Source organism: Pleurodeles waltl, chromosome 6 (assembly GCF_031143425.1).
Source record: "Pleurodeles waltl isolate 20211129_DDA chromosome 6, aPleWal1.hap1.20221129, whole genome shotgun sequence".
Lineage (NCBI taxonomy): Eukaryota > Metazoa > Chordata > Amphibia > Caudata > Salamandridae > Pleurodeles > Pleurodeles waltl.
In genome coordinates, this window is record NC_090445.1 from 834,901,105 (window position 1) to 834,927,045 (window position 25,941).

General features: G+C 44.1%; 1 protein-coding gene and 1 long non-coding RNA gene across 4 annotated transcripts in view; one reads left to right on the forward strand and one right to left on the reverse strand.

Moving 5' to 3' along the window:
• PDZD7 (PDZ domain containing 7) overlaps window positions 1-25,941 on the reverse strand; it is a 608,602-nt gene that overhangs the window by 245,752 nt on the left and 336,909 nt on the right. The gene's annotated exons all lie outside the window — the stretch shown is intronic.
• The window catches only part of LOC138300316 (uncharacterized), a 183,245-nt gene that overhangs the window by 44,236 nt on the left and 113,068 nt on the right, over window positions 1-25,941 (forward strand). Inside the window, exon 2 of the long non-coding RNA XR_011204907.1 lies at window positions 10,965-11,065. This is a non-coding gene — a long non-coding RNA (uncharacterized lncRNA). The remainder of the gene's footprint in view (window positions 1-10,964; window positions 11,066-25,941) is intronic.

The following is a 25,941-nucleotide window of genomic DNA, read 5'->3' on the forward strand; positions in this document are numbered from 1 at the left end:
TCTTTGCCTCTGTAGTTGTGCCATTAGCTGTGGGATACTGCTACTCCTCAGGACAAAGGCATCATGCACCGACCCAGGATACTTGGCAGTGACGTGGGAGATGTACTGCTCAGCAAGGCACACCATCTTGACATTGAGGGATTGGAAACTCTTCAGATTCCTGTACACTTGTTCATTGGCCCTGGGGGGGGCTAAGGTAATATGGGTCCCGTTAATGGCTCCAGTTACATGTGGCATATGTCCCATTGCATAAAATCCAGCATTCACAGTGGGTAAATCATCTACCTGGGGGAATGCGATGCAGCTGAATATGTATTTGAGCAAGGCTACCAAAACCCTTGCAAGCACAATAGAGAACATTGGGTGTGACATTCCTGCAGCCAAGCCCATTGTCACCTGGAAAGAGCCAGCTGCCAGGAAATAGAGCCCTGAGAGTACCTGCACAAGAGGGGGTATTAATGTGGTGCAACGGATAGCAGGTAGCAGATCAGGCTCCAATTGTGTGCACAGCTCTGTGATTGTGGCCCTGTCCAGACTATAGGTGAGTATGATGTGCCTGTCCTCCAGTGTAGCCAAGTCACAGGGGGTCTGAACATGGGTGCTTGCCTCCTCCTATTCCTCCATAGTGGTTGGTACCTAAGGGACCCAAAAGTAAGAAGGGAGTGAACACACTACAGGAGTGTACACAGAGCATGTTTGAATGTTGGTCACTGGAATTGTATAGGTGAGAACATTTGACTACAATGACGAACTTATCAATCTGTACATGTGTACCCACATTCGAAAATGGCACCCGCCTGTCCTGTATTCAGGGACAGGTGGAAATGTCCTAACTCAGCTGGCATTTGCGTCATGGCAGGAGGCGGTCTGCACTGCTGTGCAGTTCCTCATTGGCTAACATAGCCCTCTATGGAGTATGGGAACCAATGATAATCAACCCCGGCAGTGACGGTGTTCACAGCCGTGGAAGTGACCGCCATTTTATTTCTACCACTTGACTTGATTCCTGACTTTCCACAGGAGAACATCTGCACTGCGTGTGCTGCTGTGACCTGTGTCTGGAACATGCCATGGCTCGTGCGACAGGGGAAAGGGCCCCAGCCTTCATGTCGGAGGCGTTGGAGGCTCGTGGATGGGGTCCTACCCCTGTATGAGCAGCTGTATGGGCCTCCTGACCGACCATGGGTACATTGCATGCGACACGGTTGCATGGAGATGTGTGTGTGTGTGTGTGTGTGTGTGTGTGTGTGTGTGTGTGCGTGTGCTGGCCGTGTGTCATATGGGGGGGTATGGCTGGTGGTAGCGCTAATGCAGGGATACGGGTCATGTGTGTGCCTGATAAGGGGGTAATGCATTTTGTAGGCCATATGTGTAACAGCCTGGATTGTCTGGTTAATGTTGTTCCACTATTTGTACTACCTCTGCAGGTCAGCGCCCATCAGAAGAAGGAGTTGTGGGGTGCCATCTCCAAGGATGTGCTGACCCTGGGGGTCTATAACAGGCAGAGCACCTACTGCAGGAAACAGTGGGAGGACATGAGATGCTGGGCCCGGAAGACCGTGGAGGCCAAGCTGGGGATGGCCTCCCAACGAGGGAGGGGTGCCCGTCGGAACCTGACCCCCTTGATGGCCCACATAATGGCGGTGGCCTACCCAGAGCAGGATGGGCGCTTGAGGGCATCACAGCAGCCACAAGGGGGTTAGTACAGTGTGTTTGATAACCATCTCTGTTGCCTGGCATGGGATTTGGGTGCAGGGTACTAGTCAGTAGATGCCCCATTATGTCAGTTTAGACATTGCTGTGTGGTTCAGCTTAGGTTAATAGGGTGGAATGCATGTTTTTGATAGCTAGGTAGCTGGCTTGCCATGTCAGACAGGGCTTAGCTGGTCCCAGCTGGTGTGTAGCTGGCAGTGTTTGGCTCCTACCTGCTTTGGTACTTAGCCAATGGTGTGCCAGTATTGTCCATACTGCACATTTGTGCTCTTGCTGCTGTGATTGGAGCCCAGGAGGCAGAGTCCACAGACGCCGAGGGGACCAGCGGGACAGAGGGTGAGGGGAGCACCACAGTGGGGACAGGAGGCTGATACCACTGACTCTGATTCCTCCTCCGATGGGAGCTCCTTGGTGGTGGTGGACCCCTCTGAGACCACCCCAACTATGGGTTCCACCACCACCCCTGTACCAGCACTGCCCTCCCAGTAGCCGTCCACCGAGTTGACTGTGCCCGCTCACCCAGGAGGGTGGGCATCTCCTTTACCCCAGGCACCTCAGGCCCTGCCCCAGTCAGCCCTGCTGCCCTCAGTGAGGAGGCTATTTACCTCCTGAGATCCATCTCTGTAGGGCAGTCAACAATAGTGAATGCCATCCAGGGGCTGGCATCCCAGATGCAGTAATGCAATGCCTTCCTGGAGGGCATTGACAGTGGCTTGGCAGCCCTTCAGAGATTGTTTCAGGCTCTGGCCTCTTCACTGATGGCTGCCAGTGTCCCTTTTTCTTATCCGTCCCCCTCCAAATACCACTTCCCAGTCCCAGTCCCAGTCTCCTCACCCCCAACCCATCCCACGCACACATTCTGACAAGCATGCACCCAAAACAACATACAAGACTCACACAGACAAACACAGGCAGCACACTTCAGTCCACAAGCACTCACTTAGCTAACATCCTGATGCACACACATCATCCACGGACTCCACTGTCTCCCCTTCCTTATCCTCCTTCACAGTCATGTCCTCCCTCACACCTGCATGCACTGCATCAACAGTCCCTGAACCTGCACAGCCTTACCCACAGTCACCACAACAGCAGACCTGCAGACATGCACCCCACACACCACATGTGCAGTCACCACCAGCACCTCATGCAGCACACCCACCTCACTTGCAGACACCACCACAGCATCCATCCTAATGTCATGTTTGTCGTCCCCATCGTGTCTGACCCCCCACAGATACACAAACGCTTGCACTCAGAACCCCAACAGCCATCCACCTCACACATACACATTGTCCATTCACTTGCACCCAAGTCCAGCACACCTCCTCCTCCTACAACCACTTCCTCTACCTCCACTCCGATCCCTCCTCCCATATACTGTCCCATTGGCCCTAAGAAGCTTTTCCTTGGCCGCCTTGACCTTTTCCTTCCCTCTTCCCCCTTTTGCTCATAAGAGGAAGGTCCCTCCCCCCCAGCCCAGTACCTCGAGCACTCAGTCTGACACTGATCCACCCCCAAATTCTCCAGCTGCCACTAAGGGGCACATGAGTGCGACACCAGCCACCCTCACAAAGGACACTCCCCCCCACCAAAAACAGAGGGCTAAAGTGCAGCACCCTCCCGAACAGACTACCATGGAGCCACCTCCAAAACCTGGAGCCAAGGAGGCCCACCCAGATCCAAGGCCAAGGAGGCCCCACCCAGATCCAAAACCAAGGAAGCCCCACCCAGATCCAAAGCCAAAGAAGCCCCACCCAAGCCCAAGGCCAAGGAAGCCCCGCCCAAGCCCAAGGCCAAGGAAGCCCCACCCAAACCCAAGGCCAAGGAGGCCCCACCCAAATCCAAGGCCAAGGAGGCCCCACCCAAATCCAAGGTCAAGGAGGCCCACCCAGATCCAAAGCAAAGGAGGCCCTACCCAAATCCAAAGACAAGGAGGCCCCAGCCAAAACTGAGCCCAAGGAGGCCCACCCAGATCCAAAGCAAAGGAGGCCCTACCCAAATCCAAAGACAAGGAGGCCCCAACCAAAACTGAGCCCAAGGAGGCCCCAGCCAAAACTGAGCCAAGGAGGCCCCAGCCAAAACTGAGCCAAGGAGGCCCCAGCCAAAACTGAGCCAAGGAGGCCCCAGCCAAAACTGAGGCCAAGGAGGCCCCAGCCAAAACTGAGGCCAAGGAGGCCCCAGCCAAAACTGAGCCCAAGGAGGCCCCAGCCAAAACTGAGCCCAAGGAGGCCCCAGCCAAAACTGAGACCAAGGAGGCCCCAGCCAAAACTAAGGACAAGGAGGCCCCTAACAAAACTGGGCCCAAGGAGCCCCATCCCGAACAGATGCCAAGGAGCCCCCTCAGTAACCAGTGGGCAAGGAGGCCCCTCCAGAACCAGTGGGCAAGGAGCCCCCACAGAGACCAGTAAGCAAGGAGCCCCTCCAGAACCAGTGGGTAGGGAGCCCCCTCCAGAACCAGTGGGAAGGGAGCCCCCTCCAGAACTAGTGGGAAGGGAGCCCCCTCAGTGACCAATGGGTAAGGAGCCCCCTCAGTGACCAGTGGGCAAGGAGCCCCCTCCCAGTGATATGTCCTCCCAGCCCCCATCCACCCTGAGGTGTCTGCCCATTTCCAAAGTGATGCCCCTGAACGGTGGAGTCCCGATTTTGTCAGGAGTCAGGTTGGGGCTTGGACTTTGCCTTGTGGGCATTTGTGACTTTGGAGTGGCCTTTGGGCCTGCATGTATGTATATATACAGTTGTGTATGTCTTTGCATTTTGAATATTCATCCAACAGGAATACAGTAGTTGGAACAGTGTATGTGTCCTGGCTTTCTTTGCTCTAGGGTTCTGTTACTGTGGTTCAGGGTGTGTGTATGGTGTGTGTTGTGCGTGTGTATGTGTCACTCTCCCTACCATCTTTCCCTCCCTTGTGTGCTAGGCGGCTGTACTCACCGCCGCCATCTTTGTCGGTGTTGGTGCTCCAGGACGGCCATGGTGTGGTACAGCATAGGGAAGCAGTTCGGGTTCCATGGTGGCTGCAGACTACTGTGTGTCCCTGGAGGTGAGTGTCTCCTTTTATATGATGTGTTTCCGCCAGGCTTTTGGTGTTGCTGCTACTGCCCCAGCGGTGTGCTATATCATAATATGGTGGGCGGATCCTTGACTTCCGCCTGCCTGTAGGTGGCTACCGCTGTGTTCAGTGTGTGTACCGTGCTGGCAGGTGGTGTGGTACATTGGCTGTCTATAGGAGGGATCACAGCCATGGTCATTATTTGGTGGTCATTACCGCCAGCATGTCGGAGGTGACATGTTAACCCTGGCGGTAATCTGACTGCCAAGGTCATAATAACCACCATCGAAGTATGAGGGAACTGCTGAATGCATGGCGGAAGGATTACTGCTAAGCTTTGATCATGAAGCTGAACAGATTGATTGTGCACCATAGGGCACTGGAGGAACATTGGGAACCCTTGGTAGGTATCAAGTAGCAATAATACAACAGAGGAGAGGCATTCTTTTTTTTTTTTTTTTTACAAAATACATTGTAAGCATGTTTTGGAATCTTGAAGGCAGTACAGTAATAATGGTTGACCAAACATTCTGATTACTGACCAGGTGTGCATCACAAACAATAGATCATCTGGAACGTTTAGTCAAGAGATTGTGCTCGAAGGCTTATCATGCTGGCATTCAGCTGGTTACAGTTACATCTAGGCTCTAATGTTGCTTGCTGGGGCAATTGTCACAGATGGGCTGTTGGGTGTGTGCTCACAAGCGGAGGCATTCAACATTTTTTAGAAGACAAAAAGAGCTATGAATTAAGTATGAATTTCAAATGATCACTCACTTCAGGGGTCAGAGTATGTGGTTAATGGGGGGGGGGACGAATGGCAGAACACAATGTAATGGAGCAATGGAAACCAAGCATACTGAACCTGAGTTATAGCCTGGGAAAGGTGTTACAAACAGACAAGTCAGTTGAGGCAAATCTAGCACTGTAGCAACAAACCAAGCAAGTGAAGTGAAAATAATTATTCTTAAAAGCCTTAATACTAAATGTGCAAACACATTGCAATACCTTGAAAGAGGAATGATCTGATGTGTATGGCCTCAGGGTTAGCTTTAGCCAAAACAAAGGTAGGCAGAGTTTTGACTGCCTTCCACAGTGATACACCATCTAAAATTTAGGGCAGTGAAGTAGCTAATGAAGCAAGCTGCACTATGTTAAGATGAACTTGGGTTGCTGACCACCATAATTTAAACTGAGGCATTACTTTGGGCAAAGTGACTTTAACATAGGAGAGCTGGAAAAAGAGAGATCACTGGGACACATTGGAGAACACACTGAGGAAGATAAAGCGAGAGGAGAAGGGCTTTATTTCTTTTCCCATGTGCAACTAACTTAGACAGGATTAGACTACAAGTTCTTGGGTCTAAGACTGAGTGGCCTGGTCATAGAAATGGTCACCGCAGCAATCTCTGGCTAGGCACCAATAGAGCAAGAGTTAATTTTATGTGTGTATCATAGGTTAGGTTCAGATAACAATGCATTACCCTCTGGTAAGACAGAAACTGTCTTGCCATGAATGAGACAAATTGTCTATAAATGAGTGATAACAGCTAGGACTGTTGCAACAAGACTGAAAAGGAAAATGTCTTGAAAGGAAGGACAGGTATATAACACAAGATCAGCAAAGGCAGGTTTATTCCAGAGATTTTATGGAGACATCAGTGGCAGACCATGATGAGGTGGAATAGTAAACGCAAAATGTACAATTCAAATTGCACCAAAATGAGAACGGAAAAAGTGAAACGTTTTCAATTAACATTTCAGAATAAGTAAAACTTGTAATCCAACCACTGAAAATAATCAAAGCTTTTGAACTACTTTCTGGCAACAGTTTATAAACAATATTTTGGAAATCTGACAGATTCTGAAAACAAACCATGTCTTTTTCAGGAAAGTGTCACAGTGTCTATGACTAAAACTTATATCCTACTTACAGTGAAAGTGATGCTTGATTGTCTGGTATGCCAAAAAGGAGTAGACCTTTCAAAATATCAGAAGGGTGGCTCAACATATCAAAAGGTCAAATGTATACACACTCCTTCCATTTCTGTGGCAAGACTTTCAACCAAATTAGTTGGCCCTTTCAGCGTGACACCCTCAAAAGGAGAGTGGGCAGGACAATTCCTAGCCGCAATAATCGGCAATTACCAGATGTCCGATTGCTAGAATACTAATGATTTGGAACTCCTCCTGTGAGGACTCTCATTGACCCTGGTTTGAGACATTCCTGGCAAGGGCACTTACCCCAGACACACAACTGGGGGAGCATTCATATCAAAACAAGTGTGAGGACACTCTGGGTGGAAGAGATTTTGTAGATCCTTGCACAATCTGAAAGTTTACATCACGGGAATGTAAGGTAAATGTGTGATCTTGGTCTAGAGGGCACTGTGGGTAAGAAAAAGTCATGGGATCCATAATGAGGCACACCATCCTGGACTCCTCTGGGTGTATACTTTTCAGAAACAGGGGATGGGCAGGTTTCCCTGTGTGGCCATCTAGCCCAGGCCCCTACATCACCGCTACTCCTATTGCTGATTTCTCCATGTTTTGTTTTGTTTTGGGTCCTTTTGTGTTGCAGGTGTTAGGGTCCTGCTTGGCATACTGATTTTATCGGGCAAGTGAAGGGAATTTTCAGTAGTAGGGAATTTGTGATTCTCCCACATTCTGAAACTTTGTTTCACAGAAATGTGAGAAATGCAAGATTTTAAGCAAAGTGTGAGGTTTGCAGGGCACTATGTGCAAAAAAGGATTGTGAGACCCATGCTAGGAGCACCACCCTGGGTGTCCAGTTTTTTTTTCTCAAATGGCTGGGTTTTGTTGGTTTCCGTGGATGGCAGGGCACAGTCCCAAATAGTGCAAACATTCACCACAGCAAGTAGGAGGAAATCTGGATTTACTCCTACTCTGCGCTCCATGTGCCAAAACTACAGCCCAAAATTATCAACATTTTTTCTGGCTTACATGGGACTGGAGCTCTGCGTCCCACTTGTAGGGCAGAAAGACTATTGGGGTTATAAGGCTGGAGGAGAGGCCCAACACCAGGATGGTCCACCCACGCACCATATTTCTCAAAAAAATATATCCATGGTGTCTAGTGGGCTTTCTGCACTACTGGGGGGGGTGGGGGGGTAATACGTGATGGCGTGAACACCCCATTTACCACCCAGTGGGGAAAGAAAGACTAATAGGTGCTAGTGTTGGGGGACACAGGACAAGGCCTTTGGGGCCACTACCGCACCCCAAAATATATTGAAAAGTAATCCCTGGTGTCTAGTGGGCTTTCTGCCCTCCGGGGGGCTGGAGTGGGTGCATATTGAGGATGAACATCCCCATCTACTCCATTGGGGCATAAAGACTAATAGGGCCCTGGGTGGTGGTGGTGTGGTGCACAGGTCCATGCTTAAGGGCCCGCCCCTCCAACAGAAATACCATACCCTAAAAATCCCTGGTGTCTACTAAACCCACCCAACCACACCCCAGCACGGCAGAAAGACCTATGGGGCCCGGGACAGGGGGAGTACATACCCATGCCTGGGGGGATGCTACCCCCCTCATAAAAGGCAGCACAACTACAATTCCTTGGGTCTAGTGACCTTACTGCCCCTTGGGGGGAAGGGAGTAAATACCCCAATCCACTCCCAGGAGTGGTTCATAAAGACCAATGGGGCCTAGGACAGGGGGGAGCACAGGTCTATGCCAAGTGCCCCCCCCCCCAAACAAAAAAAAATACTACACTCAATAAAACCCCTGGTGCCTAGTGGGTTTGCTGACCCCTGGGGCGGACTGAGGATGAACACCACCCTCCACCTCTCACGGGGGTAGAAAGTCAAATGGTCCTCTGAGCAGGGGTGCACAGGCTTATGCCCAGTGGAGCTGTTCCTCCACTGCAATCCTTTCCCTGGTGTTAAGTGGCAGATCCCTGCTTGGGGATCATCTGTCTGCAGTGACCCCTCCCCCCCAAGAAGGGATCCACTTGGGAGAGGTCAGTAGAAACAGGAGTTTTGCCCCTTTCCCCGATAACTCATCCATGCACACTTTCGCTGCTGTGCTAGCTTATCACTCCCCTACCCCCAAAAAAGAAAAAAAAAAGACTTGGGCTGCTGAGGAACCTCAAAATGTAAAAAGGAAACCATCCTTTACAGCCCTCCCCAGCATCAGTCAGTGGCCGACAGATGCTCGGTGAGTGAGGGCGTCGGCACTTAAAAGGTTGACATTCATCAAATAGTTTTATTTCTTTCCCCAAATGGTTAGGTGTTGCCATATTTGTTGTAGATATGCTCATTGCTTTTTGTATTATCAGTTGCCAAAACTGTCATAAGAGAAAATGTTTATTTTTTGCAGTTTTGCACAGCGCAAACTGGACGCAAAGGTCTATGAGCACTTTACATGAGCACCAGTTAAATTGCAAAAGATCATATGATCCTTAGGCAGTGTTAGACTATTTTTTTGCCCAGAATCACAGGATGTTGAGCTGATCCCAAGGTTCAAACCTGGTTCCCCAGTTCCAAGATCGACAGCTCTGGATATAACACCACATCCTCTCTAGTACTGTATGCAAGCATGGCCTTATCCAGCACTCAAAATTGGGAGCAAGCTGAAAATGCTACAAAAGCAATCCTTTTATCTGTTTTGAAAACAGATGAAAAGTCAGCTCCCAGGAGGAAGCAGGGGCAGTTTTCCTGGGAGTGTACTTACAGCTTGCTCTCACTTGGAGGCAGCTGTCAAAGCCAGAGACCCAAAATGGCTGCCAACATTTCCTGGTTAAAGTGTTGGCAGCCAATCAGAATTCAGCACTCAGACTGTCGGATCTGCCTCGCTAGATACACAAATTTGTTTTTTTACATTATATCTCAAAAACTACTGAATGGTTTTACACCAAATCACAACACACAAAAAGCATGATTTCTGGAGCAAGAGACAGCTTTCTGCTAAAATTGGTGTAATTCTGTTTATCGGTTCGGGCTGTTGACAGCAGCTGAAGTGAGTGGCTTTCTAATTTTGAACATTTTGTGAAGATTTGTCAAATGGAGCCAAAGTTATTGGCACAATAAAAAAAGCTTTTCTTACGGAAACTAGGCCCTAACTATAACTACCTACTGGCAACCGCCATTACGTTAATTAGCTGCAGAACTTTTAATAGAATGGGGGCTTTCTTACGTGATAGAGGTGTCATGTTAACAATTCCATACAAATGCTCCACACGGAACAGACAGGGAGCACTCCCAGGCCCCAAAAATCCAAACGCATTTGCCTCTTCAATAAATTGGATTTCTGGTGCCAGGGAGTGCTCCTTGTCTGTTCCGTGTGGTGCATTTGGATGGAATATATATATATATATATATATATATATATATATATATATATATATATTTTCTATATTAATGCCACGCATTAAATGTTAAATAATGGGCATTACAGTTAGGTGCTGAAGTGATGGAATGTGATTATGTTTAAAAAACAAATTCACTCAAATTTGCCTGTAATAGTTTAGTGGATTAACTATAACTTGAGCACGATCACGTATTGCGTATCACCTCTCATATTACTTCAGTTATTACAAGTTAAATTACATTATTGAGGGCATCACGGATGACTTCCTCAAATTAGGTATACACATTTTTCAACTTTGTAAGTGGGAGACTACCACAGTACTTACTCTAATTGTTCTGGTGGTTAACCCCTTCATACCCTCATCGAGCACCCATCAAGCTCTAATTTCTTGTACACTACTGAACTGATTTACAACAAATAAAAGAAAGCCTGCTTTTGGAGTAGAGATCTGACTGTGCCAAATTTGGTGCAATTGCTTCAGTCGTACTAGATCTCTAACACGATACACTGCTAGAAACGGAAACAGATCATAAATCTGTTGGCTTTGTTCTTTCCATAAAACTAATACAGATCCCAGATTCAGAATACTACTATTGAAATGTTTACGTAGCACACAGTGTGTCTATGCCAATGCAGCGCCTATTCTTACAACGTCTTTTTATATTCCGCCATCTAGAGGTCAATGAGTAGACCTTGTTAAATCAAAAGAGAAATGTTGTTTTCTAACAGTTTTTATTGATTTCGATGAAATACGGCATAAGAATGGTACAAGAATAAAGAGGTAACCTTGCAAATTAAAAAAATCAGGTTGATTCTCTAATTAGTACTTAATAATGAGAGATACATATAATATTTTATATTTCAGTGGACGGAACCTAAATAAATTGCAATGCACAAGGAGCACCTGTGCGAAAGGAGAGAGGAGAGGAAGAAGGGAGAGCGAGATAAAGGAAATAGAGTGCAAAGGTAAACAGCGTAGTGTTCTCTTTATGGAAGTTCAGGGTGGGTTAATTTTTTGTAAGTACATGTCAAGTTTGGACCACAGGTGGAGAGATGATTTTGTGTTAAAAGACTGGTTATGTAGCCCGTTATCCGCACTGCTGGCAAAACATACCCAAGCCCGCCATGTATGAAATGAAATGTAGTTTTCCTGTTAGCAAGTATTGTTTTGACACCTATGGTGAATGGAATATCTATGAGAAAACAGTACCATGTAGATAGTGAAGATATTGTGTTTAGATATGATGAGGTGTTTATACCTAGTGAGACTACTGTATGTCATAGAGATAACTGTATGTTGAATATATTTGAAAGTGTGGATTCAATAGTTTGCTGGAATGGGGCGATACGTTGCAATAGAATAAAAGATGGTCTAGATCGCCTGTGGAGTGGTGACAATGCCAGCAGGCTGCTTAAGGCAGGAGGCCTCGTTTGAGTAGGTGTTCCGGAGTCCAGAATGCTCTGTATGTGGTCCACAGTTTGCACTGGAGGATGAGAGGTGAGATTTTATGTTGTAGCATGGATTTCCAAATGTTAAGCCATTGTAACATTGGGATGGGGTCAATGTTGTGGTTAATACAGGATCTTGTCCATATTTTTTGGATTTCGTCTACAATTATTGGAGATGTTTTTAAGTGCATCATAAATTATAGAAAATTTGTGTTTTTTGATCAGTAAGTTTTGAAGAAAGGTTAGGCAGTCCGCTTTGAGTGTTTTTTTTAATTTCTAAGAGCAACTTTAAGGGACAGAACGTGATAGAAATCAATTGGTGGCTGGATTTGGAAGACAATGTGGTAAAAGTTAGCAGATTTTCAGGGTGGATAATGTCCTTAACATATAGCATGCCTACTGAGGCCCATCTTTGCCTGAAGGGAGGCGTGGAGTCCAGTTTGATGTCTGGGTGAACCATAGGGAGGCTAATTCAGAGCCTTTTATTTTATGAGTGAAGCATTTATCTATTTTTTTGATGGCACAGGTGGGATTCTTAATAATTTGAGAAGATTGTGTTACTTTGATATGTTTGGCTGTTAAGGCATTTATAACCGATAGGGGGGAGATAAGATTTGATTCAATGTCTAACCAGGCGGGCGGTGTTGTAGGGATGAATGTAACCACCAAATGGCCGCTCTAGCTAAAAAGGCTTTTTTATAGTTCATGAAGTTAGGTAGGTTTATTCCACCTTGTGATTTGCTTAGTTGTAGTTTCTGGAGATGGAGCCTAGCTTTTTTACCTTTCCAAATGAAGGCTGTTAATGGGGCAGTGATTAAGGTAAAGAAGGATGTAGCGAGGTGGAGTGGGAACATACTGAGATTAAAATTAATTTGTGGAACAATCACCATTTTATCAGTTTCTGCCCTGCCCCACCATGTGATGAATTTCGGTGACCATTCCCCAGTAAGTTTTAGATTTTTGTGAGTAGGGAGGATTCTATGTGAAGTTTAGCATCAGATACAGATTTCACAAATTCTATTCTCAAGTATTTTAGTTTGTTTGATTGCCATTTGAGATTGAAATTGAGGTCATATATGGCAAGCAGAATACATTAAGGGGGAAGATTTCATGTTTTTCTTTATTTAAGATATATCCTGAGACTTTGACACATTCAGTGATAACTTTGAGTATTTCAGGAACAGCGTATTTTTATGTATTTATTTATTCGGTCTAAAGTTAGACCATTAAAATACAATAAAAACAACCATACATGAAAAATAAAACAGAAATCATGACCTTCAGTAAAACAAATACAATTAATATACTCCTTATTAAACAGAACAGGTGTTAAATAATACTCCTAACTTGGTGCTTCCTCGCCCTAATGAATACCGTTTACCAAAACAAATTGGGGGAACCAGATTATATGCTAAATCTTTTCTGATTTTACCTATATAAACTACAGGGTACCTTATACTTTAATCTAGACATACTTAAATATGCACTTTTAAAACACACTTCCTAAATAAATTATTCATAATAAGTAGTTCATAGTGCTTAAAGGGTACTTCATGCTACAATGCTATGAACCAAATATTTAAAAAGTACCGCAGAATAGAATGGACATACATATATGTGTACTTTTTGAGACTCGTTTCTCAGATAAAAATACCCAAAGTTAAGAACAGTTAAAAAATAAAATAAACACACTTGTTATAGAAAAGTTCCATAGCAGTATAAGATGAAGAATCCAATAAAAAACACAAAAAACAATAAAAACCTGATATCTTTAAAATTAATTCCAAGGATAAAACAACATGGATGATCATATTTGGATTTCATGGCCAATTAAAATCCTCATCCATCAGACCTCTGTCCAACTAATAGACCAGAGGCTAGGATAGTCCTACTGCGAATGATCCAAGCTGCTGACAGATATTTGGAGACTGAGCTTACTATCAACGTGGAAGAATCGTATTTGCATAATCTGTAGGCACTAGCTCGGCCATGCAATAGCAAAACCTTGCACAGAGGGATAATCCACTTTCCTCTGGGGCACTTGTACAAAGGACAGAAAAACAAAACATGCTCAGGTGTTTCCTTACATGAGTGACAGTTTATACATTTATCAGACGTGGGACTGTTGGTTGACCAACACGCTGTAAAACTATTAACTGCTAATGTACCATGTCTGAGCTGAAGGAATAGGGCACGAGCACGTACAGGTATAGGGAGATCCAAAAAGTTCTCGGGCCAGGGTTCGTGTTTAACCAGCAAAAACTCTGCTGTCAATCGACCTGACCCGTTACAGTGAAAGGACTCATCATGAACTTTCCCCCAATATCTCTCTTTAGCCAGCAACCTGGCGTTAGCAGGAATCATCTCAGGATTCTCCCAATAGTGGGAAAAACCCAACTTGACCCAAGCTGATTTCATCTCCCTCAACCAACAAACTTTTTTCCATCCCTGATAAGGTGTTATAAGATCTTTGATTGCTACCCTAAAAGGCTCAAGTTCTTCCGTTTGCCACAATCGGATCCAATATAAAAGTGGTCTTAAACGCGCTGTATCTTTGATGCTATTTATAACCAGATCGAGTCTAAGAGGGATCATTGGCGTGCCCTTCCCTAACCTAGATATATGTCTGAGGAAATTATTTTCTTTAGTTTGAAGGTTGTCCAATTGTCTGTAAAAACCCCAGAGCTCCGCTCCATACAGGGCGGCGGCACGGATTTGGACTTTGTACATTTCAGAAATGGGAATCAAAGGGGGGATCGCTACAGCTCTGACCTTTCGCTCTAACACTCCACCTCTTTGACTTATAGTAAAAGCCCCTTTTCTAATAGCTACATCCCAGTTGCCCCTATCCGATAGCCTAATGCCCAGATAATCGTACTCCGTGACCCTCTCCAAAAGGACTGAGTCCATCGCTATATTTGCTTTTATTCTCTTTTTTGGGGCGCTATATATAATAAATTTTGTTTTCTTAACATTGACATCCAGCCCATAGTCTCTGGAAAATGCGCAGAATTGATTGACCAAATTTTGAATTCCCATAGATGTTTTGGCCAACAGGATGGTATCATCCGTGTAAAGCAAACATGGCACTTTCTTCCCGGCCAGCTTAGGCAAGTAATCGGTACAATTTACTAGGTATTTAATGCAATTGTTTATGTATAAGAGGAAAAGGGTAGGGGCTAAAACACAGCCTTGTCTAACTCCTCTTTTAATGGCAACAGGGTCTGTTAGATCGCCATCCGTTCCACTCCTAATTTGTGCGTAGGTATTCTCATGCAGTCGAACCATAAGTTTCAAAAGACCTTTAGGAACACCCATGTTGGATAATGTCAACCATAACAGGTTCCTGGGGACCAAATCAAATGCAGCTCTGAGGTCAATAAAAACCACATACAAATTTCTCCCTCCTACTTCCACAGACTTCCATTTAATTGCTAAGAATCTTAGGACTTGGTCTATGGTACTGACTGCGGGTCTAAACCATGCTTGCAAATTATAGATGGCTTCGGACTCTAAGATCCATTCTTCGAGATGGGACAAAACTTGCTTTGCAAAAATGTTTGGAGAATTGTCAAGTAAGCATATTGGGCGGTAGTTAGCGGGATAGCAGGGACTACCTTTTTTAAAAATAGGGACTATCTCCGCTCCCTTCCAGGAGCTCGGGACAGGCGCTCCTGCTGCAACTGCATTGAAAACCATGTTCAAATATGGGGCCATATGTCCGGTCTAGTATTATAAAGGTCGCCTGGAATTTTATCAAGACCTGGGGCCTTTCCCCAATTCAATGAAACAATCGCAGCCTTGGTTTCTGCCAAGGTAAATTTGATTGGGGAGGCCCCAGAGGTCATAATATAATTCAGTTCCCTAGTAGTAGCTTCAGCAGGCCCTGAGTATAATTGACCAAAATGCTCAGCCCACACTGTGGGAAGGATTGAAGTACCAGGCTGAAGGCAAGATTCCCCACTAACTTTGGCAATCAATTTCCAGAACCTCGAAGTGTCATTAACTTTTGCAGACTCCAGAAGGGCAGCCCATCTTGACTCATCCCAGCTCCTGTGAGCCCTGCTAAGTTCCTGTTTATAATCTTTCCTTGATTGTCTTATATGCTCTGTCTGTCCCCCTCTCAGAGCTCTCAGTAGCTTATGCTGTGCTTCCCTACATGAAATGCTAAACCACCTTGCGTTGCACTTCTTTTTTGCTTTACTAACGATCTCTTTGGTGAAAAAAAGTTTTAAGGAATTAAATAGTTCTATATGAGCTGCCATCCTCTAAGAGCAGAGACATATGCTCCATTTGATAGGCCAATAAGCTATATATAGACGTAATAGATCCAAAGTTGGTATTGACAGATTCCCATTTGACATTACGTCTATTATTTGTCAATGTAAGCTGCTGATCATGGATCTTATGATAAGGTGCTACAAGTAAAGGTAGTAGGCCCCTAGTCGATAAGATCAGTGGCTCATGGTCACTTTCCTCGTGTTCTGAAACCTTCATATCAGCCATGTGGCCCCACAATCGAATATCAAGTAAAATGTAATCTATCTGGCTCTTTTGGGCTCCACGCCTAAAGGTAAAGTGAAGGTTAGCATCTGAGCAGGAGCGACCATTACAGGCCTAAAGACCATATGCCAGTGTGATATCCACAACTTGATGTGCTGTTCTGTTAATTCTCGGTCTCTTACTCGACACCAATTGTGGGATGCCCCAATATGCCTCCTCTTCTTTATATAATTCCTAAGCCAACGAGTAGGGCTCAAAAGTAGCATTAAAATCCCCTGCAATTAGAATGAAATAAGTGGAAGTTTTACAGGAAAGAAAGCTATCCAAAATAGTCAAAACATCTGACTCATATTTATTACCCAAGTTCCTATTATAGATGTTAGTTATTAGGAGAGGTTTCTCCTTGAGAGTTGGTATTATTAAGCCCATTAAATCATGACTACCCATGTCTACTACTTCGACCCGACACTTGAGGGAACAGCTAAGCCGTATGAGCAGTCCACCTGAAGGTCTCCCCGAGGTCGCCATGCACGCTGGGACCCAATAGCTTTTAAATCCAATCCTATATTTGGGCTCCAATGCCCATGTTTCTTGAAAGAAGCATATCTTATGTTCATCTATAAATTTGCCCCATTCAGGGATGCCCATTTTATTCTCCAACCCTGCAATATTCCAACTAAGAACTGTATCTAACATACCTGCTCTACTTTGCAATGCTTTAGCCGGGGATTGCCCTCTAACAAGTGGAATGCCATAAGAAGGCTTGGTGCCCCTTGCAGTTGTAGCTAAACTAGTCTCAGTTGCACACTCTGCTGCTTTATCACCCCGATGATCGCCCACCCCAATAGGATGAGAGCCTATCGTGGTCAAATCAGATACCCGGGCAAGTAGAATAGTCCCACAATTATTGGAACCTAACGATTTCGGAGCTAAATTGCTCACATGAGCCTCTCCCTCTTCGCTGGCTCCCAAAGTAGTAGTCTCCCCAATCAGTTCACAACAGAATGAAGGCTAGTTGTTTTCCAACCTACAAAGTTCTAACTGGGCAGATGGAAGAGTTAGTGTAAAACCTCTAGAGGGTACATTAAAAGTCTGCTCAGCCTCAGGGCTACCTATTCCTAGTCCTCATGTTCCAGTAGTTCGAGATATAGGATAATCCCTGTCCAAGTATCTAATTCCTAGGAGTTTAGGTGGACCCTGCATGGGGCTGGCTTTGAGTCAATCAACTTCGGAGAGAGAGGGTGAAAGGGAACTACATCCTAACTGAGGGGCAAGCTGTGTCTGAGAACAAGTAAAGCCTCCAAGTGGTACCAACGCCCTGTTTATAGCTGGTGTAACTGATTGAGGGTAAAAAGCTTGGAGTCTGCACAGGGATACTTCTCCCCCTAGAGGATTAGATTTGCACACATTTGAAGAAAGCTGCTGGACAAGGGCAGGTGAATCAAAGTTAATAACAATATAATCCCCCATACCAGCCTTTTTCAATGGACCTACCCAGCCCACCCTCCTCATCGTTAATATTGAAGATACCATATGAAATGTAAATCTGGCATTAGTATGTAGCCAGTGTATGACCTTGTTTTTCAATTCAGAGAATGATTCAGAAATGTTGGTTTTAAGTTTAGGAACATTTGTAATGACAAGAACATATGGGCAAGATTCCGGCGGAAGGTATAAGGTACTCAACTTAGTTCCTCCATCAATCTGCACCAACTCCAGGAGGCCTATTTGTCAGGAACAGCGTATTCAGCATCACTTGAGAATGTTAACATGTCATCAGTGTATGCTGGTAGTTATCTTCAAAAGGGATACCTTTGATTTTTGTGTTGATATGAATATTATGTAGGAGGGGTTCAACTGACAGAAGGAATAGTAGAGGTGATAGAGCGCGGCCCAGCCTAGTGCCCTGTGTAAGGTTGATAACCTCTGAGTGCAATACTGAAGCCATCCATCCAACTTTATGAAGGAGGAAAAAAAGAAAAAAAAAAAGTGAACTGCCTGTTATTGTCAAGTACACCAAACAAATTCCTGTTTCATGAAAATCCAAAGCACAAAAGATCATTGTTGAAAATCTGAACTTCAGAGAGCAGAAATGCAGCTGCAAATTTAATTTGGGGGCCACCTTTGGTTAGAAACAGTAAGGATTTATTCCAACATCCTACTGTTTGTTTTAGTTTTTTCTTTCTGTTTTGCAATTTTATATAGTGTGAACTCGACCCAAGAGAAATAGAGTGCTTTACATGAGCACCACATTACATTACACAGAGTCATCGAATTTTTAGGCACAGAGAGATTAAGTGACTTGCCCAGTATCACAGGATGGTGAGCAGATGCTATGACTTGAAACTGGTTTGCCAGTTTCAAAGCAGCAGCTCTGGCCGTTAACTTATATCTCCTCCCCCTGTGGAATTTTGCTCAGTCATTTGTGAGTTACGTATATATTTGAACAGGCAAAGTTACGAATATGTAAGAGCAGTTGCGCGACATGACCTGTGCAAATGGTTGTTTTTTTAACACTGCAGATCTGCAAGTTCACATGGTTCCACCATGTGTCACACGATTGCAACTCTTTGAACATGATCAGCTGGAGGAGGCCCAATATCACCCAATGAAAGAGAAGGGGAACTGCCAACTTCTCCACAGAGTGGGTTTCCAGCAAATGCAGGGTAAAAAGGTTCATAAAATTATTAAATACTTACTGAATATTTTGAATATAAGTTGTGGTAGGGCATGAGTGCAGTAGGCTTATCCCTTGTACAAACACTGCTCCCTCTACTCATACCATACACATTCTGCCACTTTTACTCACCAGTGGCGGCAGGTGATGTTTGAAAGTAATGGGGCATGCACCTACCTGGAGCAAGCGAGCAAAGCAAGTGGACCACACTTCTTCAAGGAGTGTTTGATGGGTTATCCAACAAGAACTTTTTGGAAAAAAGGGTCAAATCATACACTTAAATAAAGCACACCTATCACATTAATTTGCTAACAAATCATAGGCTTAGATAGAATGCTCAAGAAATGTTCCAGTGCTTTCATGGTGTGCCAAGCAGGTCCCGTTAGGCACAACCAGAGCAAGTGAAGCGAAAATCACTAATGTCAAAGCTTATGGTTCAAACTGATAGCTTTAACTTTGACAAATTGGAAACCTTAACATTATTTTAGCAGTGATTTTATCATAAGGGATCCAGAAGAAGACAGATCTTTGGGACACTAAGGAGGGAATAATATGTACCCACAAATCAGCACTATCACTAGACACAGGACATCTCAAAGCATCTGTACTGTGAGCAAAAGCGTTATATGTCATTTCTCACGCACACCTAACACAGCCAGAGCTAGACTACATCTTTCTGGATCAAAGATTGAGGGGCCTAGTCATGAAATGCCCATTGGGTACTAAAAATCTCTAATTAGGCACTGATAACTCTAGAGTTGATGTTATGTGTGTATCCTTACAGACCCAAAATCAAACAATCAGCTGGGACACAAGTGTGAGAATGTTTCGAAAACATAATGTCAGAAGACACTAATATGCACAAAATCAAATTCCTCTAAGTGTATATACCGAGGGTAGGTAGTAACATGAGTTAAAGTACGAACAGCTACTGAAAAGCAACTTCACCTCGACAACACATTATCTGACAGAGCCTGCAACTAAAAATGTACTACCCACTAGAAAGGCTGAAATGACCTTACTATCAATGAAGCAAATGGTCTATTAAAAAAAGTATTAAGACAGATAGGATGGGTGCAATAGGACTGACCGTGAAACGTCCTTGAATATACTGAAGTGATGAAAGGCAAGGAAACGTACATAATACAAGATCGGCAGAGGCTAGTTTATTTTAGAGGTTTATGGAGACATCCCAGATTGTAAGATGAGACAGGACAGTAAATGTAATATTTCGAATTCAGTCTGCCTCAAAAGGAGAAGTGATGTAAAGAAACCCTTTAAATGAACATTTCTGAAGAAAAACAAAGCGTGCAGATCACATCAGGCCAACATTTAATAAGCCATATGTCTGAAAGCTGAGAAAGATTCTGACAAAGAATCTTAGAAAGTCCATCTTTTTTCAGGTAATACTCACAGTACCTATGACCAAAACATACATCACACATATCACGAACACAATTTTAGATCGTTCAGTGTTTGTAAAGGAAAAGGCTTTTCATCATATCAGATGGGTGGCTCACCTGAGCCAAAAGGTGAAGAGAAACATGCCCTGCAGTTTTGCTAGCACTTGCATGGAAAAGACATTCAAGCAAGTAAGTTGTTCCTTTCAGGGGGACTTCCCTCAAAAGGACAGGGGTGGCAGGATGATTCCTAAATGAAGTACTCTCTAATTACCGGAAATCCGATTGCTAGAATGCTGAAGGTTGCGAAACGGTTGGGAAATATTGTCCTGTAAGCAGGTATCACTCAGGAATGTTCTCCAACTCTGTTACTTTTTGTCTTTATCCAGACGTTGGAGGGGCAGAATCTGCTGGCATAGTAAAGATTAAGGGGGGCCTTATTAGGGGAGACTTACTTAAATCAAGGTTTCCTACAGGTATTCTGGATACACGTTCACCTTTTGAGGGTAATTACCCAGGCTACTACAGAAACTGGAAAGGATTTGGTGGAAGGTCTTAGATATAACCTGACAAGGCAACATCGATATTGTGAAAATCACTACACTCCTGCAAATGATGTATTTTCTGCAGACTTTGTTGGTCTCAACTCCAAAAATGTTTTGCAAAAACTTCACAAATTACTAACATTGATGTGGATTGAGTTAGTATCTCATATAATATTAATGAGGTTCCAGGAGGTTGCTGTGTCGTGCCGTGGTTTAATGGACTTTAATGTTGTTTCATAAAACCAGAGTTCTCATTTTCAATGGCCTCTTAGCTGTAGTAACATGATTATAATTAATGTTAATCACGATTTAGCCCAGTAATTATATAATGAAAATTAAAATGAACAAATAACACATGGGCAAAAAAAGAATTCGAACTCAAAGAATGAATATTAATACGATTGTTTGCTATGTGCCCAATACAATCAAGAAATCAGTGCAAATCAAAATGAACCAGTGCCACGCTGCCTGTTGCTCACTAACTGCCTAATGCGATCATACATTTTAAAATCAAATCCACAACGAAAAACAACTGAATACAATATCAAGGATGAGTTTAAAAATTCACACAAATTAATCATCATAACAAATTACGGAAATAACATCATGACCTAAATAATACCAACAAGTTTCACTCTCACAGTTTTAAAGGCACTATAACTGCTAGAGCGCCTCGCAGTCGCGGCGCGGGAAGTACATTTAGGAGGATGTTAAAAACAGACTTGCCAGCAGTGACCAAGACGTTCGGAGGTCAAAATATGTTGGCATTGCCCCCGTCCCAGTCTTTTCGGTATAGATAGTAACATTCGTTCGAATATAAGCTGTTAAGTGCTGGGTGTCTCTGGATTATCAACATGTCAGGAGTGCTGGTCTGCCCTTGCTGCTAGCGCCAGCCATCAGAGCTCGCTGCATCCACCAGGCAGCTTTTACTAAACTTCTCAGCCGCAGCTGCCACAGTGTGGTTAGGGTTAGAATAAACTTTCCATAGGAACAGCACTTTGATTTGCTAATATCTGTGGCACCCGTTTGATAAATCTTCATGAAACCTTAAAAAAATACCTAAGCTTCTTCCTGGAAAGTTTTGGGGTGGAGTCAATCTGGTACTGAGAAAAAAAAGGGGAATCCCAAAACATGTTCCCCATGCAGTTTTACATAAAATTTTTTGACAAAGTTACAGTGAAAACAGCTAAAGAGAATGTCACCAAAGCTGGCAGTAAGACAGACCTTTACTTAGAAAGCATACTTTTTTTATGATATGGTGTTAATCTGTTCTGTACGCCTTGAGAAATTAAATTTCAAACTATATAGGTATCTCATGCAGAGGGACTCCTGTGGGACTGGTAGATCAAAAGATAAGATCAGATTGGCTGGTGTTAACATCAACAGAGATAGTGGGCAGCTATGTTAGGACTCTGTGACCCAGTCCCCGCAATGTGAAAAAAATTATATATTGGGGGCAGGGTAAGGATAAACTGACCCCCAGGCCCTATCTGGGTGGAGGTCCCTCTGGGGCCAAAATTAAAGAAAAAACAAATCTGAGGTACTGTGGTAGCACTGTGGGGAAATGCCCCCTACCAAACCCCCCACCTTGGTGAGCCAGGGCCGGTTAATATGTTCATATGTGTATTTACAAAAAACCTTTAGGGAGCATGCATGTGTGATGTCCCCTTCCTGAGTCATAATTGCCCCCTGAGGTCCCCCATCTCCTTTGGGGCCTACGTTAATGGTGGGGGCCCCTAGGATCCAATCCCTGTTGCTCAGAACAACAATGAAAAAGTGTTGGAGTGCCACTGCGCTATTACAAAGGCTCCTGAGGGAAGCCTGAGCCCTAGGAGTGATGTGGGCTGCTCAGTGTGCCCCATTGCTAGTGTCTGAGGGGGAGGGCGGGGCAGAGGGTCCTGAGGGAGAAGCACAATACCAATGTGAGTGAGTGGTGGCAGTGCTCTCCCCACACACCAGAGCTGGGTGTGGGGAGAATAAACATCTATCTTGGGAGGGCATGTTCCTTTGCGCCCAGTGAGGAGTGCCCTCTAAAGGCCAATTCAAGCAGGGGTACCATTAAGTGTTCTGAGGGCCTGCACAGAGTACAGCAGCCCCCAGAAATAATTTACAAAAATTAGCTCCTTGTTTCCTGGGCCTATAAAACATACCCCCAGGATAGGCTTATGCTATTTTTCAGTATTTCTAGAGCTATAACTTTCGCTCGTCAGCTCAGGATTGCAGGGGCCTCTTGTGATTGGTTTTATTCTGCATTTTGTGGCCTGAGGAGTGTAAAAGAAAGACTTACACATGTTTAATATTGGTTTGAATGTTAATGCTTTATTAAAAAGTCCACTGACAGACATTACAAAGCGTGTGAATATTAATGAAGTTCTTTGAATATGGCTTCGGATTCTATTAGTTTTAATGCTGAATCCTAACATGAGATTACAATTGTATTAAGATGGTGACCCCTTGATAAAGCCAACAGGGTTGCCTTGTATTTTGATGCAGTTATCCTATGGCAAAGCCAAAAGGCCTGCCTTTTCTGTATTGATGTGGAGGCAGCTCGATGAAGCCAGTAGGCATGCCTTAATTAAAATGCCCCACCCCATTTTTGTGATCCTACATCTCAAAGTACTTTGAGAGTGCCAGTAAAAGTATTACATCTACTTAATGTGTAGTATGAGAAAGAGAAAGAGAGAGAGATAGGAGAACTTTCCCTTTTTCAAAGAAAAAAAGTACCTAGACAATAATTTATGGAGTGTTGGTGTTGTGCATCAGCAAATGGAGACTACTAGCTCACACACCACTTCCCCAGAATACGCCTTGAACTGTTCTGCTTCCACCATGCTCTGCTTATGACCTTACATAATACATCACTTACAACATGTTCAATGACATCACTGATGCCATCTCAAACGACATCACTCATGACATCATTCACTAATCTGGTGTTCCATTTAGTATACAATTACAGCCTTCGAAATATGCAAGTAAGTACTAAATGATGAATAATCATGTAAAGCACAAATTATATAAATGTATGTGCTCATATAAAATAATTATACTGTATCACAAGTCCTCCTACTACACACAGCCATCACCCGGTGCAACAATCATCACAAACAGCACACTCCCATCAGACACCCAAGCCCCATTAGTGGTCAAACTCCTACTATGTTCAGCCTTCAGCCTGTGCAGAGGTCTTGACAGAGAGCCAACCCCTGTGCATACCTGTTCAGGGAGAGTTTACTCATTCCAGTCACTTAACCCCTATTAGGGCACCACGTACCTATTATGTACAGCAGATGCCTTGTATACAGCTTTTCACGGAGAGTCCACTACCTACAGATTCTAAAACCCTGTTACTTGGTAAAGCAAATACTACACACACTGTCCTGTGAAGAACTGTTCGTGAAGAGCCAACACCCTCCATACAGGCAAGCCCCAATGTGAGCTTTAACCTTTGTGTTTGTTCAGTGAATATATGTACACCTCACAGAGATTAGAAAGAATGCAGCACTGATAAAAGGCATGCGCAACAGATTATTACACTCACAACAATTAACCCATAAAAAGTCTTACCACTAAACATCAAAAAACGTTACACTCAGCTCTCTTGTGTTTTCCACTACAAAAAAAATCTAAACCATCTCCTGTATTTGTACACGATACTGACGTCAGAATCAGAGTCGGACTTGGACAAAAAATAGCCCAAGACACCAAAGTAGAAGTGACCCTTATTAGCAAGCCAGACAGCTAAAAAAAAAAAAGTGGGCCTCATTTGTAAATCAAGCCAGTTTTGAGCTTGTAAAGACCTGCTGCATGTGTATTCTGCAATGAAGTGGAGAGTACAGGCATTTGTGTTTGCTGCAGTCAATGTTTGTGGTAATTACAGAGACATCAACAGTGGAAACCGACCCACCTGGCCATAAAACAGGTCCACAATCTGCTAATATCTAATCTGTCAGACCCGCCCATAGAGCACTGCCTGAGTGCCCTATAGGCCAGTCCGAACAAGGTCGGAATACCTCTAGGAAAATGGTCACACTGCGATGTGCTTTCTTACAATGTCTTGTCGTATGCTACCATCTAGTGGCCATTAAGTAGACTTCATTCAACTTTGAAAAGGGGGAAATGGTTCATCTTTGTCAACCGTTTGCCATCATCAATTGAGGCAAACATGTTTGTACTCTACAAAAATGTTACTGTGGAAAATATGAACATGAAAAAAAAGGAATATGACTCTATGCTATTAAAGGTCTTTCGCACCACCCTTGATTAGATACAGGAAGGACTTGTTCCAAAATCCTACAAGTCCATGGACTGAACAAGTGACATTTTACTGAGGCTATTTTATGTATATTTGAATAGGCGAAGGTACAAGTATACATCAACAATTGCGACCTGTGGAAAAGTTATTTTCTTGGACTGCAGTCATTCCAAATCACTTGGTGCCACCAACAGTTTTTTTTTTAATAGCGGAACCTGTTTCAAGGCCACTGTATCGCCTTACACCAGAACCAGACTATGTTATACATTTTTTTATAATTGTTCAGGCATAGTGCTGCCACCTTTTCAGGAGAAAAATACCAGGCATCTGTTCACAGTTTTAAAATTCTGCAAGGGCCTGACCTGATTCTTAGGTAGAATTTTATATGGAACAAGCTGTACATATTCTATGTTTTTAACGTATCCTTTCTGTCTTTGTTTACTTTAGCAGTAAATCAGGAAGGGGTCATTAGAGGAGCTGCAGAACGCATTTTAGAGTGTTTTCTTCTAACATTTTCTGCTTAAATAAAGTACGTACTGATGGGTGGAAAAATACTACCTTTAGGTGATTTTTCTAGTTTTTTGTACCAGCAAGGACTTTCAACTACCCGTCAGGCCGGTATAATAACACACAGGAAGCCACACAATTCAGGCACAAGGACATTAAACGGTTTGCCTAGAGCCACATGATGTTATGTGGAGGTCTGGATGCAAACATGTACCCCCTGCTCCAAGGTCGGCTGCAATAGCCATATCTCTTTTTCTGTGCCATACAATATCGGCTCTCGGTGTGCAGGCAGCTTTTGAAGATTTGTGATGTCACACCGTGAACGGCAAGGTGAGCTGGAAAACTTTGCACAGAGTGGGTTTCCAGTACATGTAGTTGGAGCTAAGTTCACAAACTGTTGATGGAAACGAGGGTCACATGATCCAATAAACTGGAAAGAACTCCGGGTAGTACAGGAGTGTGACAGCCTTATTCCAGTGGACATGCAGTGCCCCCCCAGTTCTTAC